Here is a 21,470-nt window from a genome sequence, read left to right as displayed (position 1 = left end):
GTTAAGAACCGATGAACAAGTTAGAAAAGAAACTCTCCTCCTGCTGACAGTGAAGGTATAAGAGGTATGTTGTATGCTACAAGGTGACTTGTGTGTAATTAACAAGAACTGTTTGAAAGATCATGCCTCCTAATTTTGAAAGATAGGAAATAGGGACACATACTGCCACATTTACAGTAAACCAACTTCCCTAACCTTTCAGTCCTTCCTATGAGCCGAAATATTGCTCATAGTGAAGCCTTTTAGTGTTCCCACACAGTATGACAGCCCTTTCATGGCCACCACATTGATAGATTCCCATACAGTCCCCACCCCCAAAGTAAAATACTCTCACACAGTATGATGTCCCCACACTACCCTCACACAGTCTGATGCCCCCATGCATTATAATGGTCCCATATAGCATGATGATACCACACAGATTATGACGCCCCCTTACACATGTTATGATGCCCCCATGTACTATGTTGATGCATAGTGCACCCACATGGTATGATGCCCCTCCCAGTCTCCTCCAGGTCCCCACCACAGTATTATGCCTACACAGTCTCCCCACACAGTATGATCACTCCTCTGTTTCTCCACACACTGAACCCACCACATTATGATGCCCCCACAGTTGTCCCCACACAGTAAAATGCTTACACAGTCCCCCCACACACAATATGATACTTACACAGTCACTTCATACACAGTATGATGCCCCCCACACTTCCCCACACAGAATGATTCCCACCACACACAGTTTGAAGTCCTTGTCTGAGTCCTCTCGCCCTCTGCTCCTCTGCTACTAAGTTGGTCTCAGTTAAAAATGTCTTGTGGCTTGAAGGTCCTTACAGGTTCTTCAGTCTCTAACCAGATGACATTATGGAGCGGGGATCTGATGGTCCCTTAATCTAGAATTATATTCAACTGTACCTCTGTCCTGAAGACAGAGATACAATAGAAGTAGCACACACCCACGACCTTCTGGGACAGCGGGATAGCTCCCCAAATTTGGGATTGTCCAGTTGTATTCAGAATGGTTTGGAGTTATGAAAATACTTTTGAAATTGCATCTGTTTTTCTGTTACTGGAAGTTAAAAGTGAGCAGTCCTTTAAGGCTGTGTGCCCACTATGAGTTTTTCAAGCATTTTTGATGCGGAATTTCCGCAGCAGAAACACTTTAAAAACGCTTGGTAATCCGTGCCCCATGATCCTCAATGAAAATTTGCATGTTCTGTGCCCATGCTGCGGATTTTTCCGCAGCGGATTTTCCTTGCGGAAAAATCCGCAGCATGTCCATTATTTGTGCGTTTCTGCATGCGGATTTGAGGTCCCAATGGACTTGAAAAACGCAAGTGAAATCCGCATGTAAAAACGCTGCAAAAAACACGTCAAAAACGCGTTTAAAATCCGCAAGCGTTTTTGACTGCTAAGAACATGCACAAACGCTGCAGATTTTTTTTGCTTCGTTTCTGCATCGTGGGCACATACCCTCAGAGACGGTTATTTATTAAATTGTTCAAGCAAAAATTGTAGGCCACACGGATGGACACGCGGATGGCATGTAGATGACTATACAGATGAAAAATCATAATTTTTTTTTCTGGATGAAAATTGGACAATTTTGCATATACTTGTTTGTTGCCGAGAATAAAGCACCTTAATTCTTTCAGTTGCCGAATGGAACGATGATTGTGTAAGACGATTGTGGATCGTGACGAAGAAGATGATTGTGTTTTAGACATTAATGGTGGGAGAGCTCCTTCCAACTCTGCAATGTAATCTGTGGTCATCCGGGTTAAATTAACTATAAGGAACCAACCTTGGATCCTACGGAGAAGGGCCAACACAGGAAATGAGGGGGCACAGAACTTTATTAGCGACACCCTAGTCAAAGCACAAACCAGACAATACTAGCATTTCCGAGCAATAAGACACCCATGTTTATCCTGAGACTGTGAGCCATTGCAGGCAGGGTCCTCGCTCCTCCTGTACCAGTCGCTGACTTGTATTGTTCAAAATTCTTCTAATTGTTTGTGCTATGTATATCCCTTTCATATGTAAAGCACCATGGAATAAATGTCGCTATAATAATAATAATAATAATCCCTACGGTATTTGAAAAAAGGAAATTTGCCAATTATTGTTTTCTGAATAAATTATATGTTGAAAATCTTTAATAAAAAATGCCATAATGTGAATGTTTTCTCATGGTTTGATGTTGCTTACATCTAGTGGAACTTAAAAGAAGTTTCATTGCATTTTTTTTCAAATATTTTTTTTTTGCACTAGAGAAATTGCAGCGTTAAGATGTTACAAGACTGTGAACTGGATTTGTGAACCTTTTACTATGGAAAATAATTCACTGCAGTCATTTTATAATGTCTGGTGTTCAATTTGTTCTAGTTTTCAATCAACCCCTTGACAAGCAGGCCTATATGGGCCTCAGGCCTCAATCAATGGTCTGTGTGTCATGTACACATTTTACCTGCATTGTTCATAGATAGAACACGTACCTGTTATAGTCTCTTAAGATGTTCGCATCTAGTGTCCACAAAGAAAGAGAGACATTTACGATTTTGATCCAAATCGCAGATCAAACTTGTCCATTCAAATCAATCGGTGAGTGAAAAAATTCATACACTTAGTGCTGTACTTTTTCACTGACTGATTTGCAGCCAGCACCAGTGATTTTGAGTTCCTGCGGCCAAGCCCCGTTCCACCAAGGCACAGACATAGGGAGGATACAACTCCAAACAGGTCTCATGAACGTATATTTATTTTTATGCAGTTGCAGGAAATGGGGGTGATGGCATCGCCCATGCCACAGGCAATGCCACAAGTACAAGCACCTGCACTACCTGCAGAAAATATCGGGAGGGGAACTCTGCAAATCAAGAACCTGCCAATAAGGGAAGTGACATCTCAAGACAAGTCCCAGTCATGTATTATTTGCATGACGGAGTACAAGATTCACCAGAATGGTATCTCTACCTGGCTGCACTCCAACCCTTACATCCCCCTCTGCCGTAACCACTGTTTCCTGTGAAGATCCATTATAACACGAGATGCCCCATCTCATGCTGCACATAACACATCTGCATCTCTGGCTGCTATGGGCATAAAAGGGGACAAACTTATGGTGTGACACCCATGCTCCCCTGACCTCAACCCCATTGAGAACCTCTGGAGCATCATCAAAAGGAGTGTCTATGATGGCGGGAGGCAGTTCACATCTAAGCAACAGCTCAGGGAGGGTATTCTGTCCTCATGCAAAACAATTGAAGCAGAAACCATCCAAAACCTGACAAATTCAATGGACGAGAGAGTTCAGAAGCTCCTTTCGAACAAGGGGTCCTATGTGCAAATGTAACATCACCTAGAATAAAGTTTTGAGTTGAAAACTGTTTGATTTCAGTTTGTAATAACCTGCTAATGCTTAGAATTTCAAAAATGACCATTTTTTTGTTCTTTATTAAAATGAAAAGGTTGAAAACTCTGCTGTGCATAATAATTTGGAACAAGCATTTTGAGTGCAGTTTGAGTTTTTTATGTTTTAAAAATATACTGTTATCATAGGCAGTTTGTATAAAAACCTTTCAATTGTACTCTAATAGTTATTTGACTGGAAAATTACAATGACTGCAATTCATATAGGTAATTTGGGAAAATCTGAGAAAATATTATTTGCATAATAATTTGGAACACAGTGTATAGTCATGCGAAAAGAAAGAGGTGGAGGAGTAAAAGGAGGGGGAGACACAGATATTGGCATGTCATGCCCTTCTAAAATCAAGAAAGGCTGGAGTAAAAATCTAAAATCAGCCTACCAACACCCAGACGTCGTGACAAGAAAATTAAAAAAGAAATATCTTTAGGTAGAATGGCGGTTCCATTCAGAACACTTTCCTTACAAGACGTAGTGGTATCCCCGTTGTGAGTTGTGCCAAAAACGGAACCCAATACATTCGGACTAATCCACCATTTGTCATATACAAGGGGCAGGTCAGTAAACGACAACATCGACGCGGAACCAAGTACAGTAGTATATTCTGTATATCCTTTGACAAGGCAATCAGGCGGATCAAGAAGTTGGGAAGGGTCACCCTAATGGTCAAAACAGACATTGATGCGGCGTTCCGGTTACTTATTAGCCTGTGCCTCCGAATAGTGTCCACCTATTGGGCTGCTTCTGGGAAGGAGCATACTATATAGATCGCTGTTTGCCCATGGGGTGCTCCAGATCCTGCTCACTATTTGAGGCGTTTAGTTGCTTCCTCGAATGGGTTGTAATGGACGTTTCTAAGGGGGCACATATTATCCATTACCTCGACAACTTCTTATGCCTGGGCCCAAAAGATTCGCCACAGTGTGAATACACGCGGTAGTCCACCTGTGAGAAGGAGAGAGCTAGAGGGAGAGCGGACACCACAGAGCCGAGGGGTAAGATGGAGAACGGAAGAAGGAAAGAGGGCGAGGGAGGTAATGGAGTACAGTGGAAGGCCGACCTGAGCTCCCCCACGTTCCTGCTGGGCGGGGAACAGCCCTGGGAAGAAAAACCGCTTGCGCATCCCTTTGAGGTTACGGGCGCGAGCGGGCAGAGGGAGTACGCTGGAGTGCGAAGCCGACACGGCCAGTCTGTTCCTGCCCGTGCGACCTCCGTGTCGCCGGGTTTGTGCCAGAGCTGCGGTGGACCCTGATGGCCAGCCCCCCTCTCCCAATACTGGTGCCTGTCTGCTGGTGGGTCGAGCCCCCCCGCGGTGGGGTGGGGGGTAACATCTGCAGAAGAAAGACCATCTTCCAGCCAAACTAAGATGTCTACTTCTTTTCGTGGACAATGTGATACGATCCCTTTGTTACGGACAAGCCCATCGCTACAAATTCCAGATGAGGCACAAAAACAGCAGGTGCTTCAATGGATATCAAGTGCTCCTTCAAGTGGGCTCTCCTCCACCTCAACTTCAACATCACAAATACTCCAGTCCTCAGAGGTGTCACCCCAATCGCACTTGCTTCCTCACAGCTCCCAAGTCTCCAGCTGCCCGTCTGAGTATGTGGTAACACAGATGGTTGAGTCTGCACAGCTGTTTACTCATACTATAGCCTGGGAAACGGAGGTCTGTTCCAGAGCTTCTGTTAATCCAGACGAGAAAATGATCTGCACTGATGCCCAGAATCTTTATGAGTCGGATCCAGGACCAGATGAAGAAGGTTCTGAGAATAATGTAGACCCTCGTTCCCAAACTGTAACTCCTGTTGGTGGAGACAATGATGAAGACGAGGATGAGACTCCAATATCTGATTGGAGCGACAACTTGACTTTTCGGTCAGGGCAGGAAGAGGTTGGCTCTGAGGACGACGGGTGTGAGAACACACAGGGTGATGATGACGAGGTAGAAGATCCCACTTACTGTCAACCCACAGTCAGCCAGTCGATGAGGTCAGCAGAGGAGGTGGAGGAGGATGTGACTAGCCCAGGGGATGGGGATGACTCGGTACCCGGGCCTTTGCCTGGCCTTGGGGATGTCGCGGTGGTCGGGTCATGGGCCCGTACCCTGGGGTCACTCTTTAAAAGGGTGGATAATTGGTCATTTTATAAGAGTTCGTGACGCCACCTGTGGTATCTGGTGAGAAGCACCAGCGCTGCAGCAGTCCACTGAGGCCGGTGATAAGGCAGCTCAATGGTATAGCTCCCCACAGGTGGAGCTAGGCCTCACGGCAGCGTATGCCGGGGGAATGCAGGACAGGCGAGACCCAGCTGGGTCAGAGCAAGAACGGGAACGGACACGGTAGTCACTTCAGTACCTTTTACTGGTGGAAATTCAGGCACATCCCGGAGCACTGTAGGGTGAAGGGTGCATATCAGGATCCTCCCCAATGAGCGGGTGTAGGGCCTCCTGTTTCTTGCCTCTGCGTAGTAAGTTTCTGACCTGCCTGGAGCTAGGCCTAACTTTGTCTCTGTCCTGCGCTGGCTGACCTTGTGGTAGGGCCTTGTCTTGGAGTTCACGCTCCCAGTATGCGGGGCCTAAGCGTCTCCTGGCTCTGCTACGTATCAGCACCTTAGCCATCCTGGGACTTGTAGTTCTCCAGGGATTCCAGTTATGCCTTACTGGGTCATAGAGATCCCGGTAAGCTCGGATCCGGTGTCCGGTAAATGCTTCGGGGTGAGCTGGTTAAGCTCCTCTGCCCCCTATGTACTAATTCTCAACTCGACTTCGGCCTACTCGGGCCCTCACTAGGCTATACACACTAACGGCAGCTTGCCACGTTTCACCGATCTTATGGCGCCGGCACACCTTAAGCTCTAACTGGGCTCCCTGAATCTAGCTAGCAGGAGCCTCGTGCTCCACTGCTGAACTATTAACTGAGTTCTCTAGACTAGACTGAGCTCCACTGCAGACTGACCTCTCTTAGGCTTCTCTACTGCAGGAACTCTTCAGAGGAACTGAACTGCCTAGCTCCACCTTCCCTATTTATATCCCTAACGGGCTCCCTCTGCTGGTCTGAGGTGGAAGGTGGAGATGTGTGAATGTTTATGGGGGCCTCTTGTGGAGGATTCCATCAATGCACTCTTCTAGGATCTGTGATACCAAGCGCAGCAGGGCGTCACAGATGCTATTGACGACGAGGTTAAGTTGCGCCTTCCTGGACAGAGACGGAGTACTGGAAGCACGTCAACAACTGCATCCTCAACCACAACTCTGCCTCTGACCACAAGTCGTGGTGGCTCTTCAGGTCGCATGGGCTCTAAGCCTTGCATAGCCTGGGCATTTTTTCAGATCGATAAGGATGATCCAACTCGTGTTATCTGTAATATTTGTCACCAAAAGCTAAGTAGAGGCCAAAAAATCCATAGTTTGAGTACTTCATGCATGAACCGTCACATGGATATGAAGCATAAGTTGCAGTGGGAAGCTCACTGTGCTACAATGCGGCCTAGCGGGCCGGGCCAACCACCGTCTGCCCCATCTTGTGCATCCGCGGCCTCTTCATCCTCTGTGACTGGGGGGACAGCAGTCACACATGTTTTTGGACGCAGACCTGCCACTTCTGTACCCGCAACAGCCAGTGTGATTGGCAGGTCATCATTTCATTTGGAAGTGGAAACACCAGCTGGTGTTGAACGCTCTCCGACATCGAGAGCACCACCTTTGGATCAAGGCAACCTAACTTTTCCGCCTGCATCTTCCTCACAGACCGGCAGTTTGCCAGGGACACCCTACTCAACCCCGTCTAAGCACAACAGCCAGCCCTCGGTCCCTCAGATGTGGACAAGTAAACAACCATTTCCTCCTAGCCATGACAAAGCTAAGAGGTTGAATTTCACCATCTGCAAGCTGTTGGCTACAGAAATGCTGCCTTTCCGCCTGGTGGACACAGAGGATTTTCGAGACCTTATGTCCGTCGCAGTGCCCCAGTACCAAATGCCCAGTCGGCACTACTTCTCAAAAGAAAGGTGTGCCTGCGCTACACTAGCATGTCGCACACAACATCACCGCTTCTTTTAGAAACTCTGTGCGTGACAGGGTGCATTTCACCACAGACACTTGGACGAGTAGGCATGGACAGGGGCGTTACATGTCGCTGACTGGGCACTGGGTAACTATGGTGACAGCAGGACAAGGGGCTGCTGTCCAAGTCTTGTCGTCCCCATGAGTTGTGCGTCAATCCTCTTTATCTAGAAGTTCCTCCACTGCTTCTGCCTCCTCAACCTCCTCTCGGTCCTCCACCTGCACCCAAAGCCTGTCTGGTAATGCCACCTGCTTTCTAACTGCGCAGAAGGAATCCTGCACACCTCCTTACTATGCTGGCAGCAGGGCTCAACGGCATCAGGCGGTGTTTACTTTGAAATGTCTGGGAAATGTGAGTCACACAGCTGAGGAGTTGTGGTCAGCTCTGGAGACCCAGTTTCATGAATGGTTGTCTCCACTGGACCTGCAACCAGGGAAGGCCATGTGCGACAATGCTGAAAACCTGGGTGCGGCCCTTCGCCGGTGCAATGTCACACACGTGCCTTGGATGGCTCACGTGTTGAACCTGGTTGTTCAGCAATTTTTAGCCTACTATCCCGGACTAGATGGCCTTCTGCAGAGGGCACGGTCGCTGTGTGCTCACTTCCGCCGTTCGCATCCCGCAGCTCAACGACTTACATCTCTACAGAAGTCGTTGGGCCTGCCAGTTCACCGGCTGAAATGCGATGTGCCGACACGGTGGAATTCAACTCTGCACATGTTGCAGCGACTGTGGCAGCACTGACAAGCCCTGGTGCAATACGTTCTGACGTATAGCCTGGGCCAACGAGATCCAGAGGTGGGGCAAATCACGCTGCAGCAGTGGTCTCAGATCAGGGACCTATGAAGTTAACGCGCCCCCTGGGCCGTGGGGTACCCGGAGCCGGGCCGGTAGACGCTGGGGGTTGTAGTCACTGTGGCGGTGACCCGGTCCGTGACCCAGGGCGGTCAATCCAAGGGTAATTTGTATATATGGGTTTTATAATGTCCGACTACGCCACCTGTAGAGTGCGGCCCAGGGGCCGCCGCTGCGGAACAGTCCTCTGAAGCTGGTGGTTTTGCAGCAATGGGATTATTACTCCCCACAGGAAGAGTGTAGCTTCAGGGCAGTGTGGGTGGATGATGGTGGTTGTAGTGCAGGGAGTCAGTAATGAACACAGAGTCCGTGTGATGCAGTCCCAAGATCTTTACTCACAGTTGTTGCAGTCCAGATAACAGGTACCAGAGCAATCTTCCTCGTCGTGCTGTGCGTACTCAGTGAGGGGCTCAGTCCACCCCCAGATAGCTCCGGAGTACTTAGCAGGACCCCCTTCTGTGTGTCCTTTCTCTGGCCTTCTCCCTGCTCCTCACACCCAGTGACACTTCTATCCGGTATCCTCGGGCCTTGGCGGGCGACGTGTGTTCCGTCCCCTGGGTCCTATGTGGCTACCTTCTTAGTGAGACTGGTGTGGACTTTGGCCTGCAGTACATGAAATGCTGCAGCCTCCGGTTTCTAGTTGAGCCTTGCTGTTTCTCCGCTAGTTGAGGGACCGGTTCCTCTTATCTGGCCTGACCCCTCTACTTCCTGGTAGCAGCGGGCGTACGGGTGGCCTTCTGCACGGCCCGTACCCCTAGGGTCCCTTCCGTTCCTGGAGCCTTTCTGCTCCCACTCCTCTCTTCTCTCCTTCAGTCCTGGGCCTCCCAGGCTAGGCCCGCCTCCGGAGCAGAGCTCATGCAGAGTCTCTGCTCCCGTCACTTCTCCTCCTCTGACTGGCTTGCTCTTTCTAAGATGGCTTCCTATTTATACTCTCCCTGTCATGTGCTCCCCTAAGCTGCTTTCTCCACCCACACCCACTACATAGGACCCTCCCGCCAGCTAGGGACCTGGGACTGTGCTCTCCCTTAGGAGCAATCTCGCCCTACCCCCACTGCGGGTATGTGTTGGATGCAGGTGTTAGGGTCCCGAGCCATACTCCTTCCTTACCTTAGGGTGAGATACCACACCTCTGGGTGAGATGCAGTACCTCGGTGGCGACTGAACCATCAAGGGCGCCACACACCCTTCTGCACAGTTTTGAAATGGCGACGAAGATGTTTAGTGCTGACGACGATGCCATTATCAGCATGACTATTCCGGTGATTTACATGCTGGAACACACGTTAAACAGAATTCAGAGTCAGGTGGTGGGACAAGAGGAGGTGGAGGAAGTAGAGGAGGAGTCGTATGCGGAAGGGATAACATCTCCAAGGTCCAGATGGTCGGCAGCACCAAGGCGGCAGGCATGGGAGGGTGGGGGAGAGGGATTAACCAGGGCGCATGGTAGCAGCCAAACTGTTGAGGAAGGTGCAGGAGCCGAGGAAGAAGTGGAGGACGAACTGGCGATGGGCATGTAAGACTCATCAGATGAAGGAGACCTTGATCACATTTCTGTTGTGCTAGGTTGGGGGGAGAGGGCAGAGGAAGGAAGCATGATTCTTACCTCGCTACCAACACAACAAGGACTTGGTCCTCCTGGATGCGCAAGACACATCAGTGCCTTCTTGCTGCACTACCTGCAACATGACCCTTGGATTGTCAGAATTCGAAGTAATCCCGACTACTGGGTTGCCACACTCTTAGATCCCCGGTACAAAAGTAAATTAGCCGAAATAATTACTGCCATAGAAAGGGATTCACGCATGCAGGAGTATCAGCAGAGGCTGTTGCAGAATCTTACATGTGCTTTTCCACAAAACACCAGTGGTGCACGTAGTGAATCTCACACTTCTAACTTGCCAACCGTGGGACTGTCGAGTCTTCATCACTCAAACCGTAACAGTAACACAGTATCTACTGGTAACAGCAATTTTGTGGAATCGTTTCACCACTTTTTTAGACCATCCTTCGCAAGGCCACAGGAGACAAGAAGTCTGACACATAGTCAACGCCTAGAGAGGATGGTACAGGAGTATCTCCAAGTGAACATCGAAGCCATGACTGTGTCACTGGACCCTTGCTCATTTTGGGATTCCAATCTGGAAAAATGTCCGGAGCTCGCCACTCACGCCCCTTGGAGATCTTGTCATGCCCTGCAGCCAGCGTTCTCTCTGAACGTGTGTTCAGCGCTGCTGGTGGTGTGCTGACAGATAAGCGCACGCGGCTGTCCACTGAGAATGTAGACAGACTCACGTTCATAAAGATGAACAAATCATGGATCCGCAGGGACTTTTCTACCCCTGTGTCATCCTGGGGAGACTAAAAGCTTGAGGATTTGGTAAAATCACCTCACCAACCGTTTTAAGCAACTCTGGGGTAATTGATGCCACTTAAGTGGTGTCTGTGCCACAATTTATGGAAAAAATGGAGACTCTTTTTGGAGTCCCCTTGCTGTGTTTTATGTGACGTTGGCATCGTCAATTCCAGGTGGGTTGTGTCGCTCCTCCCCCCTTTTAACTGTAAGAAACTACATACACTATGGCTTGGGGTAACACAGATGGTTAAGTCTGAAGAGCTGTTTACTCAGAGGTCTGCTCCAAAGCTTCAGTGTCTGCTAGTCAGCGTAGAATTTTTAACTGCATCTAGCCTAGGCAATACTTTGGGCATAGTAGCCCAGCTGCGAACCAAGCTGAACCGCCTGTGTATCTAATAAGAATTTTTAAATGCATCTAGCCTAGGCAGACTGTGGGGACCCCCAACCAAACCCAGACGCTCAGCCCCCCTACCGCCCCCCTTTCCTTGACAATACAATAATGTAACTCTTACAACTGGATGGGTGAGGATCGGTCACAGCTTTATTAACTCTTTATACTCATTCCATTAGAAAGGCATTTTATTTCTAAAATAATTCAGCTTGTTGCAGCATGCCCTGGGTCTCCACACCGGCAAGTTGGCCAACAAGTGTAACTCTCCAACATGTCCTTTCTATTTCCAGGCCACGGAGGATCCTGCGTACTCGTATGCAGGACTCTGACCCCCATCCATCACTCTTAATGCTTGTTCCACTCCGTCCTGGAGTCCTGACAGGAATATTTCCAGTCCAATATCCATTAAGTGAACACCGTCGGGCCGTATGAGGCCTGCTTTATCTCCTTCCAGTTGTCGGTGTTGTATCACTACACCGCCTCTGTCTCTTCTAAATTTTGCCATGCGAATATTTATTACCCGCCTTGTCCGTTCGATGGCTGTGATGTCTCGCGCACCTTGCCTTACCGCTATCGGCACAATCTCTGACCATACTATAATTAGTTTTGTGAAAAATTCTCTGAAGCGCTCAGTGTCTAGTTTCATTATTGCCATTAGTTATGCGCTCTTGTGATGACCTAGGTCGTTTCCCCCGGCCTGTATAACTAAGATGACCGGACCTCTTGCCTCTCTCCCTACCTTGATTACCTCCATTAGTACCTGTGGCCATAGCAGGCCTCTAATACCTCTCCAGTTGAAATATGTGTTATGAAACTCTAATTTCCTCCCGCCTGGGTGGACTTTCGCCCTTTTTTCTGCCCAATATATATACGAGTGGCCTATCACCCACACTGTTGGCTTAGCGTCACCTGTAAAAGAAACAAACCACATTAGGATAACAAGTCTGATCTTATGTATCTCACCAAACACGTGGATCGCCATCTCCCTATCCTCTAAACTTCCGTTTCTGACAGTCCTGCTATTGCTGCTTCCGTGGCCGCGCCTATGCGGAATGAGTGTGTCCCGTAATCTTTGGGGTGGTTCCCTGCCGATGTTATGCATTTATTAAATATAGCTTGGAACTGGTATCTTGATAATGGCGTTCCATCAATGTGTGATAGGAAGAAATTACTTTGTGATCTGATGGTTATATATGTTTTTACTATTGTTACCCGACTCAGTGTACCGTTTGTGGGTTGTAGAAGTACCCAAGTGCCCCTGCCCGCTGGAACCGTTTTCGATTGGCGTATGCGTAGACGTATTGCATTATTGGCTATGACTACGTCCTGGTGTAATAAGCCTCCACTGGTGGTAATTTTGGATTGAGGGACTAATTTGCTTATGCATAGCGCCCCGAAGAAGGCGATCGCAAATGCAGTAGACAGTAGCGTTGCTTCAAATTGTGAGTGTCATGTTAATGGTGTTAGGGATATGATGTGAGAAATCAGTTTTAGTGACACGGGACGGGACGTCTACACTCCTGACTTGGCTGACCCCTTTTCCACCCTTTTATGGATTGTCTGATGATGAATCTCTTTGTCACATCTCCCCAATTCAGTAGTTGGAAGTGAAATGCTACTCCGGTCAGACATCGCTGCGCTGACGCCCCTGATATGCCCCTCATCATTAGCTGGTGGAGAAATTCTATGGTGACTTGTAATCTGGCTTGTTCACATTGGTCAACCCGTTTGCCTGCTACTAGTCATGTCCACTCTTCCCATGCCTTACCGTATGCTTGTCACGTCGACGGGGCAACTGGCGCTCTGATTAATGGCATCAACTATTCGCAACTAGATCCCATAGGGAGGGTGGGCAACTGTTGCCCGATGGGTGGGCGTTGGGGAGGAGCTCTGTGAAAATCTGCCAACTGAATTGTGATAAAGCGTTAGCAGCAGCTTTAGACCCCTCAGCATAGTGGCTAGCGCGGACCCATACATTGTGTTTTAGGCACAGGAATGCTAGCCGGCGTAGTAGGCCTAGCACTGGGAGAGATGATGATGCCATCTTATTAATGCAGTGCGCTAGGCTGGTGTTTTTTGTTATGAAGCGTATATTTTTGTTAGCCAGGCGTGTGCCCCATATTTCTATTGCTACCACTATTGGGAAGAAAAAATATTTTCTGGGCTAGATGCAGCTAAAAATTATTATTAATTTCAAAGCTGGTGGAGCTTGGTATAGATGGCCTAATACAATGAGTACCACACACTACTACTATGCCCAAAATTATTTTCCAGGCAAGATGCAGCTAAAAATTATTAGTAATTTGAAAGCTGGTGGAGCATAGTATAGATGGCCTAATAGAATGAGTACCACACACTGCTAATATGCCCAAAATTATTTTACAGGCAAGATGCAGCTAAAAATTATTATCAATTTCAAAGCTGGTGTAGCTTGGTATAGATGGCCTAATACAATGAGTACCACACACTGCTACTAAGCCCAAAATTATTTTCCGGGCTAGATGCAGCTAAAAATTATTATTAATTTCAAAGCTGGTGGAGCTTGGTATAGATGGCCTAATACAATGAGTACCACACACTGCTACTATGCCCAAAATTATTTTACAGGCAAGATGCAGCTAAAAATTATTAGTAATTTGAAAGCTGGTGGAGCTTAGTATAGATTGCCTAATAGAATGAGTACCACACACTGCTAATATAACAAAATTATTTTACAGGCAAGATGCAGCTAAAAATTATTATTAATTTCAAAGCTGGTGGAGCTTGGTATAGATGGCCTAATACAATGAGTACCACACACTGCTACTATGCCCAAAATTATTTTCCAGGCAAGATGCAGCTAAAAATTATTAGTAATTTGAAAGCTGGTGGAGCTTAGTATAGATGGCCTAATAGAATGAGTACCACACACTGCTAATATGCCCAAAATTATTTTACAGGCAAGATGCAGCTAAAAATTATTATTAATTTCAAAGCTGGTGGAGCTTGGTATAGATGGCCTAATACAATGAGTACCACACACTACTACTATGCCCAAAATTATTTTCCAGGCAAGATGCAGCTAAAAATTATTAGTAATTTCAAAGCTGGTGGAGCTTGGTATAGATGGCCTAATACAATGAGTACCACACACTGTTACTATGCCCAAAATTATTTTCCAGGCAAGATGCAGCTAAAAATTATTAGTAATTTCAAAGCTGGTGGAGCTTAGTATAGATGGCATAATATAATGAGTACCACACACTGCTAATATGTTCAAAATTATTTTACAGGCAAGATGCAGCTAAAAATTATTATTAATTTCAAAGCTGGTGGCGCTTGGTATAGATGGCCTAATACAATGAGTACCACACACTACTACTATGCCCAAAATTATTTTCCAGGCAAGATGCAGCTAAAAATTATTATTAATTTCAAAGCTGGTGGAGCTTGGTATAGATGACCTAATACAATGAGTACCACACACTGCTACTATGCCCAAAATTATTTTACAGGCAAGATGCAGCTAAAAATTATTAGTAATTTCAAAGCTGGTGGAGCTTAGTATAGATGGCATAATAGAATGAGTACCACACACTGCTAATATGTTCAAAATTATTTTACAGACAAGATGCAGCTAAAAATTATTATTAATTTCAAAGCTGGTGGAGCTTGGTATAGATGGCCTAATACAATGAGTACCACACACTGCTACTAAGCCCAAAATTATTTTCCGGGCTAGATGCAGCTAAAAATTATTATTAATTTCAAAGCTGGTGGAGCTTAGTATAGATGGCCTAATAGATTGAGTACCACACACTGCTACAGGCCCAAAAGGTTTTACTTGGCTAGGTGCAGTAAAAAATTTGTATTACATACACAGGTGGTGTAGCTTGCAACACAGATAGGCTAGTCCACTGACTAACACTGAGGCCCAAAAGGATTTGCTTAGCTAGATTTAGCCAAATGCTGTGAAAAACACTTGCACAGCACTAAAACAGACCTGCCTGGCAAAAAGTGATAGGAACTGATGTAACCTAGCCCTCAAAAGGGCTGCAATTACAAACTAGTCCCTACTCCCTAAACCTTTCTGTCTATTTAAGAGAAAATTCGCTTGCAATTCAGTTACACAATATAGCGCTAACAGCAGCAGCAGTGCCGTCTAACACTCAGCTGCAGCAGTGAGATAATGGTGGCGACGGGGAAAATGGCTGGGTCTTATAGGGCAAGGACATGTGACATACACAGCCAATGACACATGCCCTTGCTTGTGTGAAAAAAAGCACTTCGCTGCGTGTGTGCGCTGCTGATAGGCTGACAGACTGCACCTCCCCACTGTAAATGCGGGAAAGAGAAAAAAAATGGAGATCTTCATTATTTCTGCAGAGATCCATCCCCTGCCCCTCCCCCCGCCCCGCTGTACACTCAAACTGCGTATTAACATTGATTATCAGCATTACTGTGAAAAAATCCAGTTACGATTTGGGTGCACGAACAGTTATCGAACATAACCTCGAACAGCCAAATTTTTTTAAAATCGTTCGGGTTCGTCGAACGTCTCGAACACCGCCCAAAACAGCTCAAATTTGAGACTGGCGAATAGTTAGATTCGAACACCGCTCATTTCTAGTAATATGTGCCACAGTCTATCTAGACATTTTCTTATAGAACACAATAAGGATCCCACCAATCTGAAATTAATCATCTTGGAACAAATACCCGATAATATCTCTAACAGATTGCAAAGATTGATTAATAAAGAGTCTCACTGGATCTTTAAATTGGCAACACTCTTCCTCTGGGAAAAAATAAAAAATGTGAAAAAAATTTTTTGGGAAAAAAAAAAAAATATATTTTTTCCTTTTATGATTGAAAATAAACAACAAAAAACAATCCACTAAGCCTTTATTTTGACACTTCGACAAAAATAATAACTTTATACTACAGCCAAAGGGTTTTACTGCTTATTATTGATAGTTTTTATATTAGATGATCTGTGTGGGTTTTTTTTGTATTAGACGATCTGTATGTTTTGCTCTTATTCCCTGCTACTACCAAGGTGGAGTATAGCACAGGTGGAAGTGAACTAAATCAACCAATTGCAAGTTGTTTCCAATTGACGATGTTTTGCATGAGTGTATAAAACCATGTAGAGTCATTGTATATTGTGGTAAAGCGGCTTGCTCGGCTGTACACGAAGGTAGACACGGAACACTGTCTTTTTAAGGTTCGGATTGGTTTATTAAAAATGTCATAAACCAACCTAGAGTTCATAAAGTAAACACAGCCCATTCGGCATAACGGCAAAGCAAAATAAAAGATACAGCACAGTCCATATATCGGCTGGGGCCCAGCCACTCAGGGTTAACAATAGCACATGATCCAGGTTAGCACAAAACACAAGCTCCTCTCTCAGGAGCTAGCGTCTCCACACACTGAACAATCCCTGAGTCAAAAGGCTGGCTATTTATAGCCCAGACCAAACCCAGGGGTGGAGATATGGTGAATGGCCTTCTGCTCGCACTTTGGCCATTCACAAACAAAACATGCCCTTTTAAGTATGGCTGTTTAACCCTCTCTGCACACACCATGCAGGAGAAGACTTCCACATTTCACATCACTGAAGCCTAATAGCCTCTGTGAAACATATCTTCCCTCTAGTATTCTGCCAGTGACTTTGTCACATCCCCCCAGCTATGCCCAAAGCCTGGGGTTTTAGCACCTTCACTCATTAAACATGGAAGTCTGGATAGGGCATCTACATTACTATATAGTTTCCCAGGCCTCTGCTCCATATAAAAATTACCACCTAGTCACCTGGGCATTCTTCCCCTTCTTTTCCCTCATCCATCTTAGGGGTGAATGATATGACACTAATCTGAACTTACGGCCTAAGAGGTAATACCTCAGGGTGTCAACTGCCCACTTGATGGCCAAGCACTCTTTTTCTACGATGGCGTAGTTTTTCTCACAGGCAGAGGGTTTTCTGCTTAGGCCACTGCCCCACTATCAGTATTTAGTCAGCATTCAGTCAGTATTTTTTCTCAGGAGTGGGAGCCAAAATCAGGAGTGGGTGATAAATTTAGAATTGGTGCACTTGTTTCTATTGTACCTTTTCTCTGATTGTTCCTCACCTGGTTTTGGCTCCCATTCCTGAGAAAAAATACTGACCGAATACTGACCAAATACTGATAGTGGGGCCTTGGTCTTAGATACAGAATGGGATGTTCCTCCCTGTACACTTGTTGGGATAACACGGCTCCTAACTCGACCTCTGAAGCGTCCGTCTGGACCACGAACTCCTTATTGAAGTCTGGAGCAATCAAGACCGGTTGCTTACACGGGGAGAGTTTCAATTCCTGGAACGCTCCCTCTGCTTCAGCAGACCATTTGGCCATCGCCGTCTTCGTCCCTTTAAGCAGGTCGATCCTTTCAAACCAAAACTATGTGACACAGATTCCTTACCATTAAACTGTAGGTTCATTATTTGATTATTTACTTAGTGATATGTAATTAATAATAATTACATAGCAAAAGTAAATTGGGAGTTTGCAGCCAGTTCTTGGGTGGATGGAAAGAAAAATTGACAATAAAGAAATTTTATCATTAGACCCCTTTAAGAAATTATGCAAATGTACAGTCACTTGGAAATAGATATGTAGTAAATTAGTGCCTCCCAATTTCCTTTGGCTATGTAATTTACCAGGCAAATAGACAGTGTGTCTGAAACTCTTAACACATCAGGATGACAATCAGAATGTCAGATATTAAAAGTAAATCACCTCTGTAGTTGTGTGCTAAACAGGCATAATTAAAAAAATAATAATAATGATATTCCTAATGTAATTTGAACCATGACACTGTAGTTTCAGAGGCTGATGTCTTGCCATTGAGCTATCCAGTCAAGTGATAGTCACTGCAAGCTTTTCTTGTGTTATGAGATCAACCATGAAAATACTCAGGGTGACAAAAAGTCATTGTGATTCTGATGTTTGAAGAAAGTCACATACCAGACTCACACATCAGAATCAAACATCATTTGAATTTGGCTTGCTTGCAGTCTGTGCATAAGTCCCAATGAGTTTCAATCAGGTTTGCACTGAAAATCATATAACCAAATAGAACTCCCAGGTTTCTTCACTTGAGTTAATAGCTGAGTGGTTAGTGCACTGGTTTCTGGTTCTTATTATTACAGTAAAAGTCACTTGTCAGAATCACTTGCCAGGATCACTTGTCAGACAGGGTATTTAGCCTCAAACTGACATAATTCTGATGTTTGATTTTGATATCTGATCATGTCCTAAAATGGACACTGTACTTCTGAGCCTTCCCAAAAAACTGTATTACAAAGTACAGAGTGTTTTCAGAGTGTAAAACGGCAGAAGAACGGACCCCTCACTTCTTTGGCATCTTTTGAAACCTAAAGCTGTTAAAGGGAATCTTGTACCCCTGGCACTTATCTGACCTACTAATATGGGCATACAGGTGACAGGTATAGATTTACATTTCTACCTGTATGCCTCATATTAGAGGTCTTGTTGCTGTGAAATTTGTTTTTATTCACTCAAGTTTCTGATGGCTTGCGGGCCTGGAAGGAATCCCCATATACTGTGTTAATTACAATGTTTCCCCCTCTCCTGCACGTCACAGTGCCCTGTGACGTGCAGTTTTGGTGGCCAAATCCCGCGCACTTCACCTTTTATGCAACTGTCACCACTGTCACCACACGTACCGGAGATACTGATGTGTGAAAGAGCCATTAGGGTATGTGTTTTTAAGGCCTCATTTAGATGAACATGTTGCACGTTCATGTTGTATCCATGAATAAAACTCATTATACTGTATTTTATGCTGCTGTTCACATGTCCATTTTTTTCCGAAAGCACAAATGAAAGGGGCCAATACAAGTCTATGGGTCCGTGAAAAACACGTACAGCACGCGGATGACATCAGTGTGTAATCTTTGTGCCGCCTGTGTTTAAAATTGCAAACACTTAGCTTCATATATGTGTTTAAACACGGATGTGTCAATGAGGCCTTACAGACAGATGCGACATGAATGGCGACCGGGTTCTGAATTTTTTTCACATACAGTAATAAACTAATATTGATGGAAATCTGACCAGACTTGGACATCTGATTCTTTTTTTTTTTTCAAGCCATTGATTGTGTGAATGCCGCCCTATGCTATAATATGTCCGTGTACTATGTTAAATAATGTATAGCACATGTACAAGAAAAACAGACATGTGAACGGGGACTAAGGTAGACAGAAGCATAGAGGCACCCTACCTACCCCCAAAAAAACAGACTGAAAAGAAATAAAAGTGTTTAAAACTATACAGAAATTTAAAGGAAACCTGTCACCAATTTTTTAGGCTTTCAACAAATGACACCACCGTTATCTGTTCAGTGCTACATTACATTACATGTATACATTGTCTCCTGACTTCCCCTGTATACCCCCCAAAAAACATTTGGATTGCTCCCACGTTGTATTTAAATGAGTGTAGTCCAGTTCGAAAGGGCGTCATCACTGCAGCGTCTGCGGCTCCATATCAATCAGAGCCGGAGGACGGAGTTTAGGAGCAGAAAGGAGTCAAAGACGCCGCGACAATGACTCCCATCAAACCGGACCAGCCTCATTTAAATACAGCGTGGGAGCAATTCAAATGTTTTTTTTGGGGGGTGTACAGGGGGAGTCAGGAGACAATATACACGTATTTGTAATGCAGCACAGAGCAGATAACGGTGGTTGCCAGAGCTCCCAACCGTCCCGGTTTCCGCCGGACTGTCCCTCTTTGAGGACTCAGTCCCGTATCACGGCTCAGCTGTTCTCCCGGCTGTGGAGGGTGGTGGGCATTGTTGCAGCGGTGGAGCAGCGGGCACAGGTAGTAGCCGGCAGCTGCAGCTACCATGTGTGCCCGCTGCTAAAGAAAATGCATATTCACTCCTCTCCACGCCCAATTAGCACACTGTGAATCGCAGCTGTCGGCTTCCTGCTGCGGCTCCGTGATCCTGTATGCCCGCTATTAGAGAGAATGAATATTCACTCTTCTCCACTCCCATGGGCGTGGAGAGGAGTGAAGAGTCATTCTCTTTACTAGCGGGCACAGAGGATCTCTGAGCAGCAGTAGGAGCAGCAGCCCTGCTGACAGTGCACGCTACTAAGGAGAATGACTATTCACTCCTCTCCACGCCCATAGTCCCAGCATGGAGAGGAGTGAATATCCCCGAAGGTCACCTTACCATCTGAGGGTGCATGGCAGTGATGTCATGTGCTGCTCAGATCCTGAGATCAGCTGCTGGCAGATAGGACGCAGCGCTGGAGCAGAGGGGAGGAAGGAAGGTGAGTATAAGTGTTTATTTTGTTCATGTGTGCAGTGAAGGGGGGCCATGCATACCAGGATTAGGTCTGAGGTGGCCATGCATACCAGGATTGGGGATGAGGAGGCCATGCATACCAGGATTGAGGATGAAGGGACCATGCATACCAGGATTGGGGATGAAGGGGCCATGTATACCAAGATTTAGGATGAGGGGGCCATGCATACCAGGAATGGGGATGAGGGCCGTCTGCTGATATGCCCCTCATTACCAGCGTCCCTCTGACAACTCCTGCTGCCAGGAGAGAAAGAAATGTAAATGGGCGTGGATTGGGGTGTGGCCAAGGGCATGGCTAAAATTACGCGCGCCGCACGATCTGTCCCTCTTTCTCTTCTTCAAAGGTTGGAAGGTATAGTGGTTGTGACGCGCCCCCTGGGCCAGTGCTGTTTGGGGATTACCCGGAGCCGGATCTGATGGGGGTTGTAGTCTCCGAGTGGCGGCGACCCGGTCCGTGCCCAGGGTGTCAAACTCAGTGTGTGGCAGTCTTTACAGATGTTATTAGTTGTTCTTAGTGTCGACTACGCCACCCGTTGATTTGCGGTCAAAAGGCCGCCGCTGCAGCAGGGTCCGCTGAGGCTGGTGGTATATGTGCAGCTGTGGTAGTATAACCCCCAAAGGGAGGGGTATAGCCTCAGGGGGTCAGGTGTAGAGGATGGTGGTAGTGGTGGTGCAGTGTGGATGGTAAGAAGACTCAGAGTCGGGCTGTGCAGTTCAGGGTTTTTACTTACTGCTGTTCTGTTGGTCACTCTGGCCTTGAGTGACCGCCCGAGCCGTGCTGCGTCCACCAGGTCCTGGACTCGGCCAACCCCCAAGCAATTCTGGAGCGTGGTCCTGAGCTCCCTTTCTGACTGTCCTCTCTACTGGCCGTTCCCACCAGGGGTCCACTTATGTCCGGCTCCCTCGGGTCTCCTGTTGGGTGAACCTTCTTTGGCTTCCCTGACCCTATGCTCGGTGTGCCTTCTTAGTGGACTTGGTGAGGGGCTGCTCCACATGTAATGTCGCAGCCTC

The sequence above is a fragment of the Phyllobates terribilis genome, unplaced genomic scaffold (assembly GCF_046119375.1).
Source record: "Phyllobates terribilis strain yellow unplaced genomic scaffold, ASM4611937v1 Scaffold_4__5_contigs__length_816908805, whole genome shotgun sequence".
In the NCBI taxonomy this organism is placed as follows: domain Eukaryota; kingdom Metazoa; phylum Chordata; class Amphibia; order Anura; family Dendrobatidae; genus Phyllobates; species Phyllobates terribilis.
This window is presented reverse-complemented; position numbering follows the sequence as displayed.